Below are 16,604 nucleotides of genomic sequence, written 5' to 3'. Positions count from 1 at the left end.
TTCTTTTTCAAATAACATATTTTTTAGCTGCTAATAAATTATGTTAGATACAAAGAAATACTTCTATCAGTGTACACTGCAAATCCCAGGATTTCACAAACGTGTTAAAATAACACACATAAAGTGTATTCAATGTAAAATGCCTATTAACAAACTATGCATGATTTGTAGACTTTTTACACGTTTCGTAGTGTGTGAAAAATCTATAGTTTGTTTATGGCATTCAACATTGAAGAGGCTTAGCGTTTTAAAAGTGTCTACAACTTGAATTTGCAGTGTTTATCTGACCAATCACAGCATACTTCATGTATAAACTATTGCTGACTTATTTTTCTCATGTTTGTACTACTATTATGTATCTGTGCCCTAGTCTGGCCTTGCTGTTGGACCTGTGTAAATGTTTAAATAAATGAATAAATTAACAATTAATAAATTGATATAAAGTATTATTACTTACCATCGTAGTCAGATCTTCGACGTCTCCTTCTAATAATTCCCTCGTTGTTATTTTATCCTTCGCTGCAATACGAAATAAACTAAAATAAGGCAGTTATCAAAATGACGATCAATTGATTAAATCACATCGAGCATTCGTCGTATATTTTTATTTATTTTATTTCGTTGTGTTTTTGAAGTGCGGTAAAAGCCAAAAGAGTTGTAAGACGTATTTTTTATTTTGCCCACCCTCTTTGCTTCACAGTGGGCATATTCGTACAAATTTATAGCCTCTGGTTATTATAGCCGAGGATATTCGGACTACAAATTGCCTATGGGCTTTATATGGTTTTCGTAGATCGTATAACTGCCATATATCAAGTATTATCACCAAAGTAAGAGGTTCCGCAAAAGCCACTAGTATTTTTGAAAGGATTCCTTTTGTTCAAGGCGTCCTGGATATTTTTATTGGTATTGTTTGACTATCGAAAGAGACTCTATATACAGCCAATTATTTTTACAATGTCCTTATTTCAACCAGTATATTTCCTTTAAAGACTAACGATATTGCTGATAGATGTTCAAATATTCCTCTCATCATTACCCCAAGACTCATAAAAAAAAAAAGCTAGTTGATGAAGAACATGAGAAAATGAGAAACACTGAGAAGGTATAAAAATTCAATACTTATAGTCTTAAAAATTCCTCTTTGCATTTATGACACGACACTACTATCGCGGTCTCATTCAATCGAAGGTCGTTGTTGATTTTACGAATATTTATTGAGACGTTTAGTGGTTTGGTTCATTTAATGCTGGTCGCAAGTATAGGGAAGATTTTTGAATTTATTCAATGGTGAAATTTAGAATGCTAAATTTTAATTTAATCTTTGGCAAAATAAAACCATAATAAAAATAAAAGTGAAGAAAAGCTACCCATACTAGTCTGTTCCAATCTAAGTTTACCAATGTTATCAATTAATTATGCATGTTTTGGATTACTTTTACCTCGTTAGCATTCATTTACGATTCGCTTTTTTGCTCGGTAGGTATTTTTGTTATTGAACTAGTATTATTAAATGTAATTAAATCGAATTTATTTATTTTGCACAGTATTGTCTGCATGAAAAGGAAATATACTTAAAATCTATAAAAATTGCCAAAAATTACATGCATTTTTTTTTCCTATAAAAATGTGTGTTAATGACAGAGTAAAAATATTTAATTTATTAAATTAAACATAAAAAAAATTGTCATTCTTTATGTACAAGTGAAAATTTGGAATAATATTTACATTGAAAAAGCAATACTCCTGAATTAAGAATAATTTCATCTTTAAGGTTATGTTGTATTGAGGTATTACCACCTCGAATTTTTTTTTAGAGAGTATAATTGATTCATTGATTGTTTTTATGTAAAAGACGATTATAAATATTCTAAAAAATAGCACAAATGGTTGTGTACAAACTTTTGTGTCAAAATTATAGTCATGGAGTTGTAATAACGATTTCATAATAACCAGCTGGTAATAATCCGGGGAAAAAAGATCAAATCCAATAAGATGTGATGAGAAAAAAAAATGACAGGATAAATCCTGTTGTGTGAAAAAAGTGTAAGAGTACTGCTCCATAGCGACGAATTCAAATAATCAACAATTAAATTATGTCAATAGCTAACAATTCATATTTTGTACTTGGACCCTACAAAAAAGGGTACTTGGTTATAAAGTAAATAAATTAACGCTGCGTTATGTTCAAGTGCAATACGACAAAACTTATGCTGTGACCTACGTGTATTTAATCTGATAATTTTGATTATTAGATCAGATTTCATTGGATCTCTGTATTGGTTAGATCTAAGTAGATCTGATAAGATCTTTTGAGATTTGATTTTTAGATGTGATCAGATCAAATCATGTCTATGCAAATCTCATTAGATCATGCCAATTTCAAGATCTAATCAGATCTGATCATTTTTTCCAGGAATTAGGTTTACCCATGACACCTAGTGGTAAATAACTTTCCATATGTTTTTCATTTTTTTTTAATTACTACAATTCTATTTAAAATGATAAAAACATGAATGCAACCCTAGAAAAAAATCTCGCTTTTTGATGAAGATTAAAATTTTTGCAAAATATTCATTTTTCACAAAGTAATCTCCCGGGAAAAAATAACCAGATCTAATCAGATTTGATCAGATCGGAAACTTTAGATATAATTAGATGACAAAATTGGCCATATCTAATAAAATCCAGATAAATCTGATTAGATCTTAATAGATATGATTTGTCGAGAAGAAGTAATTAAATCTAATTAGATATAATTAGATCTGAAATATTAGATTAGAGTAGATCTCAATTTTTTTATCTAAACAGCTTCAATTAGATTTATTTTGATCTAGAATATTAGATGAAATTATATCTGGAATTGGCATGATCAGAACAGATCTTATTAGATATAGCTGGAATTAACATATTAGATCTAATAAGATCGAAAATTGATCCCACAACTGTGAAATACACGCAGCGAAATGTATAGTAAAAATTACCCTGAATTTTATAGGTATTTGATGACACTGCAGGGTGAGGGTAAAAATTACTATGCAATATGGTAATTTTTAGAATGTGCACAGCAATTTTTACCCTCACCCTGTAGTGTCACTAAATTACTATAAAATTCAGGGTAATTTTTACTATACGTTTCTCTGCGTGTACAAATTTCCCTTTCTTTCGGGTCAAAATTCGAGTACAGTCCAGCTTAAAAAATGAAATTATTTTCAATCTAGGGCCATTATTTCTTTCAGTGTAGCTCAAATAGGGGCTTGAATTATTTTTTTTTTTATATACAATCCAAAAATATTTGAATCTTTTGATAACTGTGTACAAATTACATACTAAAATAAGTTGAGCAAATAATTTTTCTTGTTCTCATGCATGAGTTAGTTATATTGCGGCTGAGCTAAGAAGCGATCAGCTTTCCTGAAGAGAAGAGAGACGAGATAGTTTGAGGCTAAATTCTCATACACAACGTTTTCTCTTGTTCTTACTCCCTCTACTTTTCTTCTCCGGCTATTTTTCCCATACATCATATTTCCTTTCTTCTCTTTTCAAACACATCCTCCTTGTCTTGCTATCTGTCTATCGATCTCCACAAGTTCTTTCTGGTCTTGTCGAACAGTCTTTCATGCAAAAAAAAAAATCTCAGCCAAACTTTCGCAACTTTCTCTTAGACAAATTAATTTATTAAACTTTAAATTGATGCTTTGGCGTTAAGGAACGAGAAAAAGGTGTACAGGTGTCCGTTCAAATGGCGCCAAAGTATAGCTTTTTTTACTCCTTTATTATCGTTATTATCCCTTGTGAGTATTTTTGGCCATTTTAAACTGTAATTGGGATGATTTTCGTAATGCCTTAAACCAAATGTTATCTCAACGTCTTTATTATAACATAAATTTAATTTTAAGATGATACTCTCTTAAATTTAATAAGTAAATAGTTACTGAGACCATCAGTACGATGTGCATTACTGAATTTCAGTAAAAATGTACTTAAAAAGTCAGTAAAATTAACTGGTGAATGTAGGAGACATTTACTGATGTCCAGTGAAACTATATTTTCCAAATTTATACAAAAAAATGACTAATTTTGATTATAAATACTTTTTATTTATTAGATATGAACCACAAACGTGTTATATTTATTATATTAAAAATAGTTTTGAGGTTAAGTCATAATAATAAATAATAAAATTGTTATAAAATGTATTGTGGAGGATCTGAGCAATTACTGTAGTAATAATATGAAACTTAAAAGCTTTGATTGAATGAAAAAACAGTTTTAGAATAATATTCATATATAATAAACAATTTTAATTTCACTGATAATAAAGAATAAAATGTATTACTTACTTATTAAAATTAATTCGCACTTCAATCCATGCTAACCTCAGATAGATAAATATGACGATCAAACAACACTAGCGAATTTCTAATCGGTGGCGAAAAATGGAATTAATGTTACTGCGTAGTTTGTAAAATGACGGAAAACTACTGAGTCTTGAGTAAATTTTTATATTTAAAAGTGTAATATTTAAGAAATTTAATATTATTTAATTGAGATAAATAAATAAATTAAATGGAAAAAAGGTTTGATTTAGAAAATAAATTGTCATAATTGATAAAAATAAAGCTGCATGGATTGTCTGAAATATGAACACAATGGACCACCCATAGCTTTTTAATATACTCTCCCCTATATCTTTTTCAATCGTTTTTTTTTCTCTTCATTTTACTGTCCTTGAAACCATCTTTAGGACTTCCTTTTACTCAAATACATACTGCCTATACAGCGAAAGGAATTTCTTTTTGATAGAAGATATATATCTTTTAACAGAAGGGCGAAATAAACTGCTAGCTGTCGAGAGCACATAGTCGATAGCTGACAGACAATGACAAAGGTGAGCCGCAGTGAGAACTGCAAACCGCATAGAGAATTGCCAGACCAGAAACAATTAACTTGCTATCTTGCCTATACCACACGAGAATTTAACTTTTTAATAAATCTTTTGTATTTTACTTGTATATTACAATTTTAATCATATTTTACTCTCATTTGAAAAGATAAAAAATATATTATTACCCATTTAAATTAATATTGATTCTCTTGGTATTATAAATACCACTCAAATAGTACTTTTATTATTATTTTTCTTTTTTTAACCCATCTTCTGTTAATTAATATTAAATATCCTTCTTTCTTTAATTTTACTTTACTGCCCTAGTAACCAGTACGTACGTACCGTACGTACGTTATTAACATCAGCTTTCCGTACATCTGCTATGTTTCTTGGAAGCAATCGTACGTAAAATTGTCATTGGAATCTTTTTGTGTCCTAAACTTTTATAAAATAAATAAATTTAATAGTGAAAATGAAATGTAATAGTCATTTTGCAGGGAATTTAATTTTCTACAAATATCCGTTGGAATTTATTTTATTTTCCCAACCAATCATCAGATATTAGCGAAAAAGTCATTTTTGCACCGGCAATTTTAGTATATTAATCTACGAACAGTAACGGAAATTTTCGCGTTGGTTGCAGATCATCAACTCAAAATAGCAAAGTTTTATTAAACGCAACGTACGACTAATTTGGACTCTTTCCTTGTCATTAAGACTTTTCAATTGATTTAATAAACGTTTTCACTCTTTTCTTTTTTTTTTACAATATACCTATATAAATGAAATTATTTAAAATAAAATAGCTTATATGTAGAATTTAAATATTAAACACACTTAATATGCATTACTTTAATTCCCATAATCATGTAGTGTGCGTGCAACATAAATTTAATTAGGCATATAATTACAATCCTTCCTCTCCCCCTCTCTTTCTCCTAATTATTCAACAATTATGTTAAACCCATTACAAAGACCCGACACCACAAAAATAAAATAAATTCTAACACTAAAGTGACAACTTAATCCCAAGTTTATAAACCATAAGCTGATTAAGTGTAGATTAGTTTACTCAGCTGGTCAGAGGCTCAGTAGTCTTTAATTAGTCTACCTGAAAATACATTCCCACTTATAATAATTTCATGGGTTTAAAACATTTTCTATTAATAAATTTAATAATATTATGACCTCCCTGAAAAAAATTCCAAACCTCCACCTTCACTTATATAAAATAACTCCGATCGTCAAAGAGGAATGCTCAAAACAATTGGTCCACGCCAGGAGGTCGAAGTGGTAAAACACTAAACTAAAAAGCGTGCCTATTACATTCACTAACAAGCGTCGGTATTCCCCAATTTATGCGCGACATGACGCCAACGGGGTGTAAAGAAAAAATGACAAACATAATAGGATTTTGGTTTTAGGTCAATTGTGTTCATGACTTTAAACTGAATTATTGACAGACAAAATATTAACAACATGTCTTTTACCGAGACAGAATTTAAAATATTTTTTTAACCACAAAGTTTTCAATTACAATTTGTTGTTACGTCTTTTTTTAACAACATTGAGGTTAAAAATGGATTTTATAAAATTCATTTCTAATTTCAAAAATGTATCAATACTATACAAATAATGTTATAAAAATTTATGATGACATTGATGGCCAAAATAAGATTCTTTAGATCACTCTAAGACATCGAAACCTTTAATGAGGTTAGGGATGTCTAAAATGAAATCAAATTATAGGCAGCAATTGGAACATTGAAGGAATTGAAGATTTTGAAGTTGAAACTGAACTTTAAATTTAGTCTAGGGTTCATTATGTACAGTAAAAAATCCAAGTTAAACATCATCTAGGAAGGAAAACAAATTTCAACAGTCATCTTGATTGCCTAACCAAGTTATCTTTTTCGAGATAAAATTGAGATGATTTGTAGATAATAAAAATTAAGTATCTATCGGCATCAATTAGAACAAAAAAAAGGTGTCATCTCAAAGACATCAATTAACAATTAAAAGTTGTAGATAAAGGGAAAACAGTTTGATTAGAGGAGAGGGTAAATAAGATGAAAAACTTGAGAGTTTTGAAAAGTATAATTGAAAGAATTTTATCTAAAGTAGAAAGCTTCTGGACACCCGTTAGTGTTTCAAAGATACTATTATTCATGGATGGACGTTTCTCCATCCCTCTTATTATAGAGAGAAACCCTCGGTTGAGGTCCTTGCACCCGGCACAGGATCGATAATCGATAGAAAAAGGACAGAATTTGTTTACAGTTTAGTAACCCAAATAGCAAAGTGTTCTCTAACGCTATATTCTCATCTCTTTCTCTTTATATTTCGCGTTTATTTTTCCTCTCTGGTCAGAAACACGAGTTTACTCAACTACTTGCTCATCCTTACAGAGAATGCATTTGTCAAAGGGATGAAACAAATTGGTAGACACACAAATACTATGCTTATCTTTCAGCAAAGTTGAAATATACAAGTTTTTGAGTAATGTGTTGTTCCCCGATACGCCTCATATACTTTGACTTTTCTATTATTATTTTTCCACATATTTCGTTATTATGTCAATGCTTTTTATTGTTATTATTGATTATATCATATTTTAACACAATTTATTTACACATTTGTAATCGATGATATTGTAATTATTATTATTTCATTATTACTACACTATTTATTATTTAAATATTATTTATTTTTTAAGTAGTTAATTTTCATGTTTGCGACATACTGGACACTTGTTGCGTCAACGCTTCTAGGAATACCACTAACAAGAGTATGTTTTCATTTTTACTCTTTCAAGAGGATTCTATAGGTGACCGAGAGAAGATAAGTTTGCTCCTTTTCAAGAGTTTAAATAACTGACACATTCAGAATAACATTTTTCTTCAAGACTTAAATAAATTATGAAAACTATTATTTTTCATGTTTCAAAAATATTTTACCCAATATTTATATGAAAAAAAAAATATATATATATGTATATTTAATATGAATATTTTAAGATTGAATATATTAATATATATTATAATAATATAATTATATAATATAATATAATCTTAATAATTAATATATTATATCACTAATATTATTATTAAATATTAATATATTTCATCACATAAAAAATAATATAATATATTGATGATATTAATATATTAGTTGACCCGTGCGAAATTTTCGCACAATATTGTGGTTTAATTCTCCTCCTACACTGTAAATCCCAGTTTTCCAAAATGCATTATTTTAATGCGGATAAGTGTGTTAAATATGACGTCACCCATTTCATTAACATTGTAGTCACTTTTAACGCAGATCTAAGTGTGTAAAAAGTTACTACAATGTTAATCGAATGGATGACTTCATATTTAACACACTTATTCGCATTAAAATAATGCATTTTGGAAAACTGGGACTTACAGTATCTATTAAAACTCATGACTTACTGTCAGGCAAAGAGATACAATTACAAAAACCGTTCGTGTGAATGTAATTAAATATTTATAATGTTTTTTCTTTATAAAATCATAGAGATTAAAATTCAATAATGATAATAATAAAAAAAAATTTTCAATTACCGTAATAAATACCAAAAAAAAAATTAATCAAAGAATACAAAATTAATTAGACCAATCAGAAAATCGTTACCATTTTATTCGTGCGCTGATTGGTGAATTTTATTTCCAAATTTTCGAAATGAATAAAAATAAAAATTAAATAATTTTAATGGTAAAATTATAAAAATGTTACAAGTGGTGTATGGATGACTGAATTTTATATTAAGTTTAAGGATTCCAACTTAAGTAATAAGGCAGTGTTGTTAACTACTCGTATGGGAATTATTGTAAAACGCCATGATTCAATTGGCATACAGTATAAATAAATAAGTTTATTATTATTATTTATTTAAAAACCATTTAAGAAGGAAATATTTAAACGAAATAGATACTGGCTTTGACAATTTTTTTAAAAATTTATTTTAGATTTTTTGTCTAAGTAGAGACCATAACCTTCAAAATGATAAATAATAGATTCACTGTGAATCGTAGTGCTTTAATTTAAAACACTTAAAGTGTTTTAAAATGACGTCACCTATTTGATTAACATTGTAATTACTTTAAATGCACTTGGAAGTGTTTGAAAAGTTTCTACAATAGTTAATTAAATAGGTGACGTCATTTTAAAACACTTTAAGTGTTTTAAATTAAAACACTACGATTTGCAGAGTTATTTATTTTGGTTATGTATTTACAATGATCTAAGCTCTCCAGGAAAAAGCATTTTTTAGACAAAAACTATATGATATTATACCAAATATATTTTTATTTGTTATAAAAAAATATAATAAAATATATTAAGCAGCAAAAAAGGCGTATATTTTAAACAGTAATGAGTTTAAATATTTTTTTTAAAATAAAATTGTGAATTACTGAGTAACTTTTAGTGAAGGAGTGACAAGGATAGACTGAAAGTAATAAAAAAATCAGAAATTTCATATTGAAATTACAAATTGACGAGTAATGAAAAATGAAAGTTCAGAAATTTTAGAATACTTCAAATATTTGCGAATAAGTATTTTAAAATTACAAATTATTTTAAAATAATATATTTTATTTTAAATACCATTGATAATTAAATTAAATTAATTAATAATTAAAAAATGAATAATCAATCAAATTAATAAATAATTAATTTACCAATAAATATTTTTATGCAAATTAAAACAAGAACAATTATTATTTAAACTAATTTATAATTATAATAAACTAAAAAAAAAAATTTTTTGTACTAAGAAATTTGTTTGCAGCTGCATAATAATTTATTTTATTGTAATATCACTATTGTTTGAATAAAATAATATCATGTTTAAAACAAAGTAATTTTTAAAGCCACAACTAATCACTAAAAGGCGGAAAAATAAACAAAAAATAAATTGACACCAATTGACGTGTTTTATCAGGTTAAAAGACAAAACTTTATGACGAAATCAATATCAGTGAGTTATCGAAAGGAATTTTATTGATAAAGGGATTTGTTATTTTTATATAAACATAACAGAAAAGAGTTTAATGAAGAAATGAAAGGTAAGAAAGAGTGAGAGAAAGAAGGAAAAAAACATTAACTGGTAAAGTAGTAAAAATAAAAAAAAAAAAAAGAAAGAAAAAGAAGAAAGATCATTGCACAGCTACATTGGAATGTTTTTAGCAAACATCAATGCAAACAAGAGGCTACAACGTAAAGAGAGCTCGAGGATGACGAAGAGACAGAAAAGTTGGTCCCACAAGCGCTAAAAGTGTTTACACAGAGGCCAAGAGTCGTTCGTCCGCGATATATTGTAAAGTTGTCTGATTATCTTTTATTTCTTAAGAGATTTAACTCAAGAGTTAAACGGAAAACCGGAAGTGCACCAGACACTCAGCGCCACCTGTAAAATATTTAATATTCTTTTTGTTTTAATGATAATAACAATCGTATTAATGTTATCACTATCCGGATATATTTTTTTGCAATATGCACATTCTTGAACGATAATTTGTCTTGATAACAAATTAATCTGCTATATTTAGTTTTAAGTGGACCAAATGGAAAATTTATTGTTATTGCTTATAACAAGGATAAATGTTTATAATTATCAATACATAATGACACTTGGTGTTAATATATTTAATAATAATAATAATATTTAACTTTATTTATTTATTTATATACATATATATATATATAAATATATATATTTTTTGTTTCTTATTTTTTGAGAATAAATGTTCTAGTTGATTTTTATCAATTAATTTTATAAAATTTACTTATAATTGGATTAAAGTCTCACGAGTAAGATTATGTTATGAGATATAAAATTATCATTCATTTCTCAGTGGAATCTATATAAAACCACATATATCTCGATAGTATAAGATATCATTTCTGATATTGGCTTGTTATTCAACGATGAATATGCTCAAGTTTTCCTAGTAAAATCGAAAAAAAAAAAATTTTTTTAAAAACTATCACATACTTATTTTATTAATATTATTAAATAATCACATTATTATTATTTTTTATATTGTTTTTTCTATTTTATATTCAATTATTATTATATATTATTATTTATTAACATTGAATATAATTACATTTAATATATTAATATATATCATATATTATATATCCTTTTTTATTACCAAATATATTTTATTATAAAAATATATTACATATATTTAATAAAATATATAAATATTCAATATTAATAGTAGCTGTATAATAGTAATGTAATATATTATTATAAAATATATATATATATTTAATCTTAATAAATAAATAATATTATTAAATAATAATGATCACATAAAAATATAAACATTAATTATATAATTTTATTTATTATTTATTTTTTTTAATAATTAAAATAATAAATTGATTCCAATTATTGAGAATAATTTTAATTTATTATATAAAAATATATTCAATTATTATCTTTTATGTTTTAATGTTATTTAATGATTATATAATTGAGTTTTGTTATTGAATGTGTTGTAAAAAAAATTTACCACAGGAGTGAAAAAAAATTTTTTTTATTTTTATTAAAAAATTGTAATGATATGAGTACCACTGGTAGGCCACACATGCAGTATTATTGTTGCAGAGTGGATTTCTCTTGTGTTTTAAAAAGACTCCGGCATGTTATTCTCAACATCACATATTCAGTGTTATTGCAACAACCCAATCCTTTAGCCACTCAAAAAAGAATTAAAAATAAATTAAATAATGAAATAAACATAAATAAATTAATCACAAGGACTATTAAGATATTTGTCGTTAAGAATCCAACAGATAAAAGATAAATGAAATGAAAGAAGTGCTAACCGATGTCATGGTAACACTTTGTTAAAATTTTTTACTGATCATTATCATTTCAAATTTTTTACACCCCAATGTCAAGTTGGATCGTGTGTTGATGAGAAATGAAATCCGATCGTCGCAAAAATTAAATAGCCTCACTAATATATTAAATATTCTTTTTTTTTTTTTTTAATTTTTTTTTTTCATTTCCAAAATTTGTAGAATACTGGATAAATTATAAGAAATATAGATACATAATTTTTGAAGTTTAAAAAAAAGTCTAAACGATATTCTTAAATCAAAACATTAATTAAATTTAACCCAAATTTTTTTTAATTATTAAAATATTATTTACAATATTTTATTTATTTTTGATAATTCATTTATTTGATTAAATTATTTTTTGCACATAAAGTGAGATTATATTTTAGAGATTAAAGGTCAGCGTAATTTTGTTTTTAATCTAGTGGAAAAATTACTTCCATTTGAAACCACCAGAGGGCGCTTTTTTAACCTCAAAGTCATTTAGTTTACATTTTTACAGATTTTTTATCCCTTTTTATTTATTAAACTGTAAGTATTTGTTGGTAATTTTACTGCAAATAAATATTTCATGTCAATGACATAGAAATTGCATGGTATTAAGGCTATTTAAGTTGGTACCACTGTCTCTGGAAACTCCAAATGTCACTATTTTTCTCACTAGATCAGAAACATAAAAAAACACCATAGCCCTAGTGTTTTCTTAATCTATTAAATCACATCCTGATTCTTTAAATTTTCTATTTAATCGTTTTCGATTATTTTTTTATAAATAAATTGAAAAAAAAAATAAATTCCCTAGTGAAACAAATTTTTCGTTTCTATAATCAATTGATTCCGTTAGGGTATTGTTTAGTTACTTTTTTTTATTCTTATTACCAATTAATTATTAACTCATTTAAATCGTTTTAATTAACATATTTTATTCCAAATAAAAAGGAAGAAAAAAAAGTTCCAATAATCATTTAATTATTACTTTATTTTCGTATATAAATTTAAACTTGCATAAATCAATTAGTCGAGGATGAACCGTAAATTGTCGATTTTACAACCGCGACGACGGCATCAGAAACAAAAATGAAAAAACCTCACAAGAACTTGCATACTTGAAAAATTCACATCAAAACGGAATATTTCTATTTTATTATTTTTTTATTGTTTAAAAATTACTGGAAAAAAAATGTGTTAAAAATTTTAATTGAATATCATAAATTTATTTTTATCAATTTCTTAAGTCATTGAAACGAGAAAAATAAAATTTGATCATTTCAAAATTAGTTTATGATTTTTTTTCGTTTTTTTTATAACATATATTTATTTCTTTTTTTCATGTAAACGATTGATTGTAACATTTGAAATAGATTGTTGGCAAAGATGGATTACTAACGACCTACATATCATACACACGGCTATAGAGAGATAACACCTGCTGAGAGCTTGGAAAAAAAATTTTGGGGTCTAAGGTCGGTTGTGATAAAGCTATGGAATCCGATCTTCTAAGATAAAAATCCTGAACAAAAATAGTATATATTACTTTTGAAGATGTCTTCATTTTTTCATTTGAAATTTTAGCTTGTTAAAGAATGTATTTATTCAATTAAAAATCTTATTTAATTTTTATTTTGACCAAAGCATAAATTATCTTAATGTAGTCAATTCGTCATAGCGGATGTGGTTAATCCTTAGGATTCGTCATTTTATGAATCGTTCAGTATCATTTTCAATTCACTTACTCCAAACTTAATCAACGATGATTGATTCTTTATCACTATTTTTCACTTATTTTTGACAATACACCCAAAACCCCGAGATTTTAAAAAAAAAATTCATCCACAATAAATCCAAGAAAATTCAAGTGTTTAGTAATAAAACGTCTAAAGTGTTTAATAATAAAATACTCAAAGGTTATAATGTTGAACACCATAAACAAATTTCTCCACTTTACTTAACGTCTACGAAATTACCTAAGTTTGTTCATGGTATTTAACATTGTAAACACTTTAAGTGTTTAATTATTCAACGCTTGGATTTTCAGTGATATTACAGTAGTCTTGAGATTAAGAGTGAACTCGTTGAGCTAACAAAACTATTTGTCTTTTTCTACACTGCAAATTTAGACTTTGAAAGTGTCTTATTTTAATGCACTTAAAGTGTTTAGATATAAAGTCACCGATTTAATGAGTATTGTAGTCACTTTTTAGATACTTTAAAGTGACTGGAATATTAATCGAATGGATGAAGTAATTTTAAAACACTTTAAGTGTGTAATAGTCACCTCACAAACTGTTTATTTGCTGAAATTAAACAATGAAACCGTCGGGATGTGTATAGTCGGTATTGTAGATTCTAGTGTTATTTCCTAGTGACAAATCCTGGACAACTGAGCTTAGTAGCATAAAAGGAGACAAGAAAACTGTGTTTTACAATTAAACTCTTTTCTATTACAATAATTAATAATAATTAATGAGTAATTAAATCATCTGATAATTGAATTTTTAACATATCTAAATTTTCACTGCTTACAACTAGGAATAAACCGTCACAAATGCATTAAAATAAAACACTTAATTATAATTACTTACTAATAATAATTATTACTAAATATAAACAATTAATTTGCATTAAATAAAAAAATTTCACTTCAATTGCTGTTAGTTTTTGACTGACTGATCCTTTTGTTTTTATTATTTAATATTATTATTTTTATGTACAAAATAAAATAAAAATATCTAGAATTACAAGACCTCACAGAATTCTAATAAATCCGTCAAACTAATAAAAACGTGTAAAAAATTAGCATAAAGAAAAAAATATGCAGAAATGTAAATTTGAGTAAAAACTGTCGCCTGATTAAGAAGAAGAAGAAGAAGAAGAGGAGTAAGGGAAAAAAAGAGAAACTTAAAGCCTCCGAATTTGAACATGAGAAACTAAAATGTAAGAGATGTCTTTGTTATCTTAAAAGTTAAGAGATACAGCACCTGTATATCATCGCGGCTGATTTATCTGTGAAGATATCCAGGCAATCCAGTAGGTGCGAGGCTTGTTAAACGGAGTTTAAAAGAAGAAGGAAGGGAAGGATAGAAAAAGATGTGTGCGTGTGGAGGCTAAAGAGATCCTAAGTAGTTAGAAAGAACAAAAGAGTCGGAGGGACTATTGTTCTATGATTTAGTGTGTAGAGAAAGAAGATGACCAGGTATGTTTAAACGTTTACTATATACCTACTAAGAAGCCGCTTGTCGCTTTGACGATGGAGTAATTAAGTCTCACTAGACCCTACCGACTTCCTGGCACCATTCAAGATCTTGAACTCTTTGTCAAGATCACTGATAAAAAGATCTTTTCATTTGATCAAAAGTTCCGATCAGTTTTTTCGGAAGTCTTGACTTGTTAAAGACTTAACGAAACACGAAAAAGATATATATATATTAAAAAAAAAACACACACATTTTCTAAAACCAATGAATTCCACTAAATCTAAAAGCGTGCGTCAGAAAAAAAATAGTCGGGCGTCGATTGATAATTAATTATCTAAGGCTTGTGTCGAGTATACACATATATATAAACTGAGAACATGCTTTTGTCACCAGATTCATTGGACTTCGTCTCTCGTCACTTCACCACCTCTTCACTTACTTTTAACCTCGACAACATTTTTTTTCTTCTTCCATTTCCACTACTCTTTATTATACTTCCCTATGTATATCTATATATATACACACACATAAATAGTATATACATTATAATTTGCAATAATATATTGTCATACGACCACACAAGCGTTCAGTAATACGCCGGTGGCTTTGCCGCGCGGTCAATCATCATTTTAAACTGACATTGGTCTTTTTCTCAGTTGCGCAATCGCTTGAAACATGACAAACAATGAGCAATCACTGGCAAGATTAATTTACTTGAGTATTCAAACAATTTTTTTTTCTTTTATTCACAATAAGTGACAATTTGTGAGTGATCCGTTAATTCAACAACAAAATTTTGATATTGGTTTTTTTTAAATAAAAATTTCTTTTTTTTTTGTGTAATAAATATTTTATGATGTAAAATTGGATTAAACCAATATATTCTACGTTAAAAACTGAACAAAAAATTCCTTTACAAAAATACAATCGGACAAATACTTTCTGAGATATAAGCATTTGAAGTTGACCAATCACGTGTGAGTATCTAGTGAAAAATGACGGTTATTTTATTGAGATAATTTTTTTTAGGTTAATTGGAGCTGATTAACTGAGACAATGTGTGAATAAATAAATATAAATGATTACTAAAAGAAAAATCCCTAGATGAATAGTTTGAAATAAACTAGGAAATTGAATAGAGTTAAGCTTGTCAACAGCGACACACAAATGTAAGGAGGATTTTAGAAAAATGGGATTTCAAATGTAATAATGAGACCAATTGGAGCCACCCTACAGGCGCCAGGAGGGGGTGAATCATCTGAATGCTAATCCCGGCACGCGTCTATAAGCCCGTCTACTATAACGGCACCAGGAGTTTCTCTCTGATGCAGCAGTGGGATAGTGAGTGGTACACGCGTGCATTAGCGTATGCTGTGAGTGGTGGGGGAGAATTTAATACCGACTGGTGGGGCAGTCTCGTGTATGATACCGGTAGAGGGATGTCGAGAGTACAAGAGTGGGGATGGAGTCGTAGAGAGAAGCAAAAGCCGCCAGGTAAGACTAACACTAGTGGGGCTGACTCATGCGCCTCGAGACTTACTGAGCGCCATATCCTGTAATTTTAAATAATTTCGTCAAGTATAACAAAGTGCCAGAAGCTCGAAATTATTATCAAAAATTGCATTTCTACAGAT

General features: G+C 27.5%; 1 protein-coding gene across 1 annotated transcript in view; it reads left to right on the top strand.

Moving 5' to 3' along the window:
* ths (thisbe) overlaps positions 1–16,604 on the top strand; it is a 64,627-nt gene that overhangs the window by 15,267 nt on the left and 32,756 nt on the right. The window lies entirely within an intron of this gene.

Source organism: Chelonus insularis, unplaced genomic scaffold (assembly GCF_013357705.1).
Source record: "Chelonus insularis isolate UGA/USDA-ARS -01 unplaced genomic scaffold, ASM1335770v1 scaffold_367_pilon, whole genome shotgun sequence".
NCBI lineage: Eukaryota > Metazoa > Arthropoda > Insecta > Hymenoptera > Braconidae > Chelonus > Chelonus insularis.
Note: the sequence above shows the minus strand (reverse complement) of the source record. Positions and strands in the feature narration are given on the sequence as shown.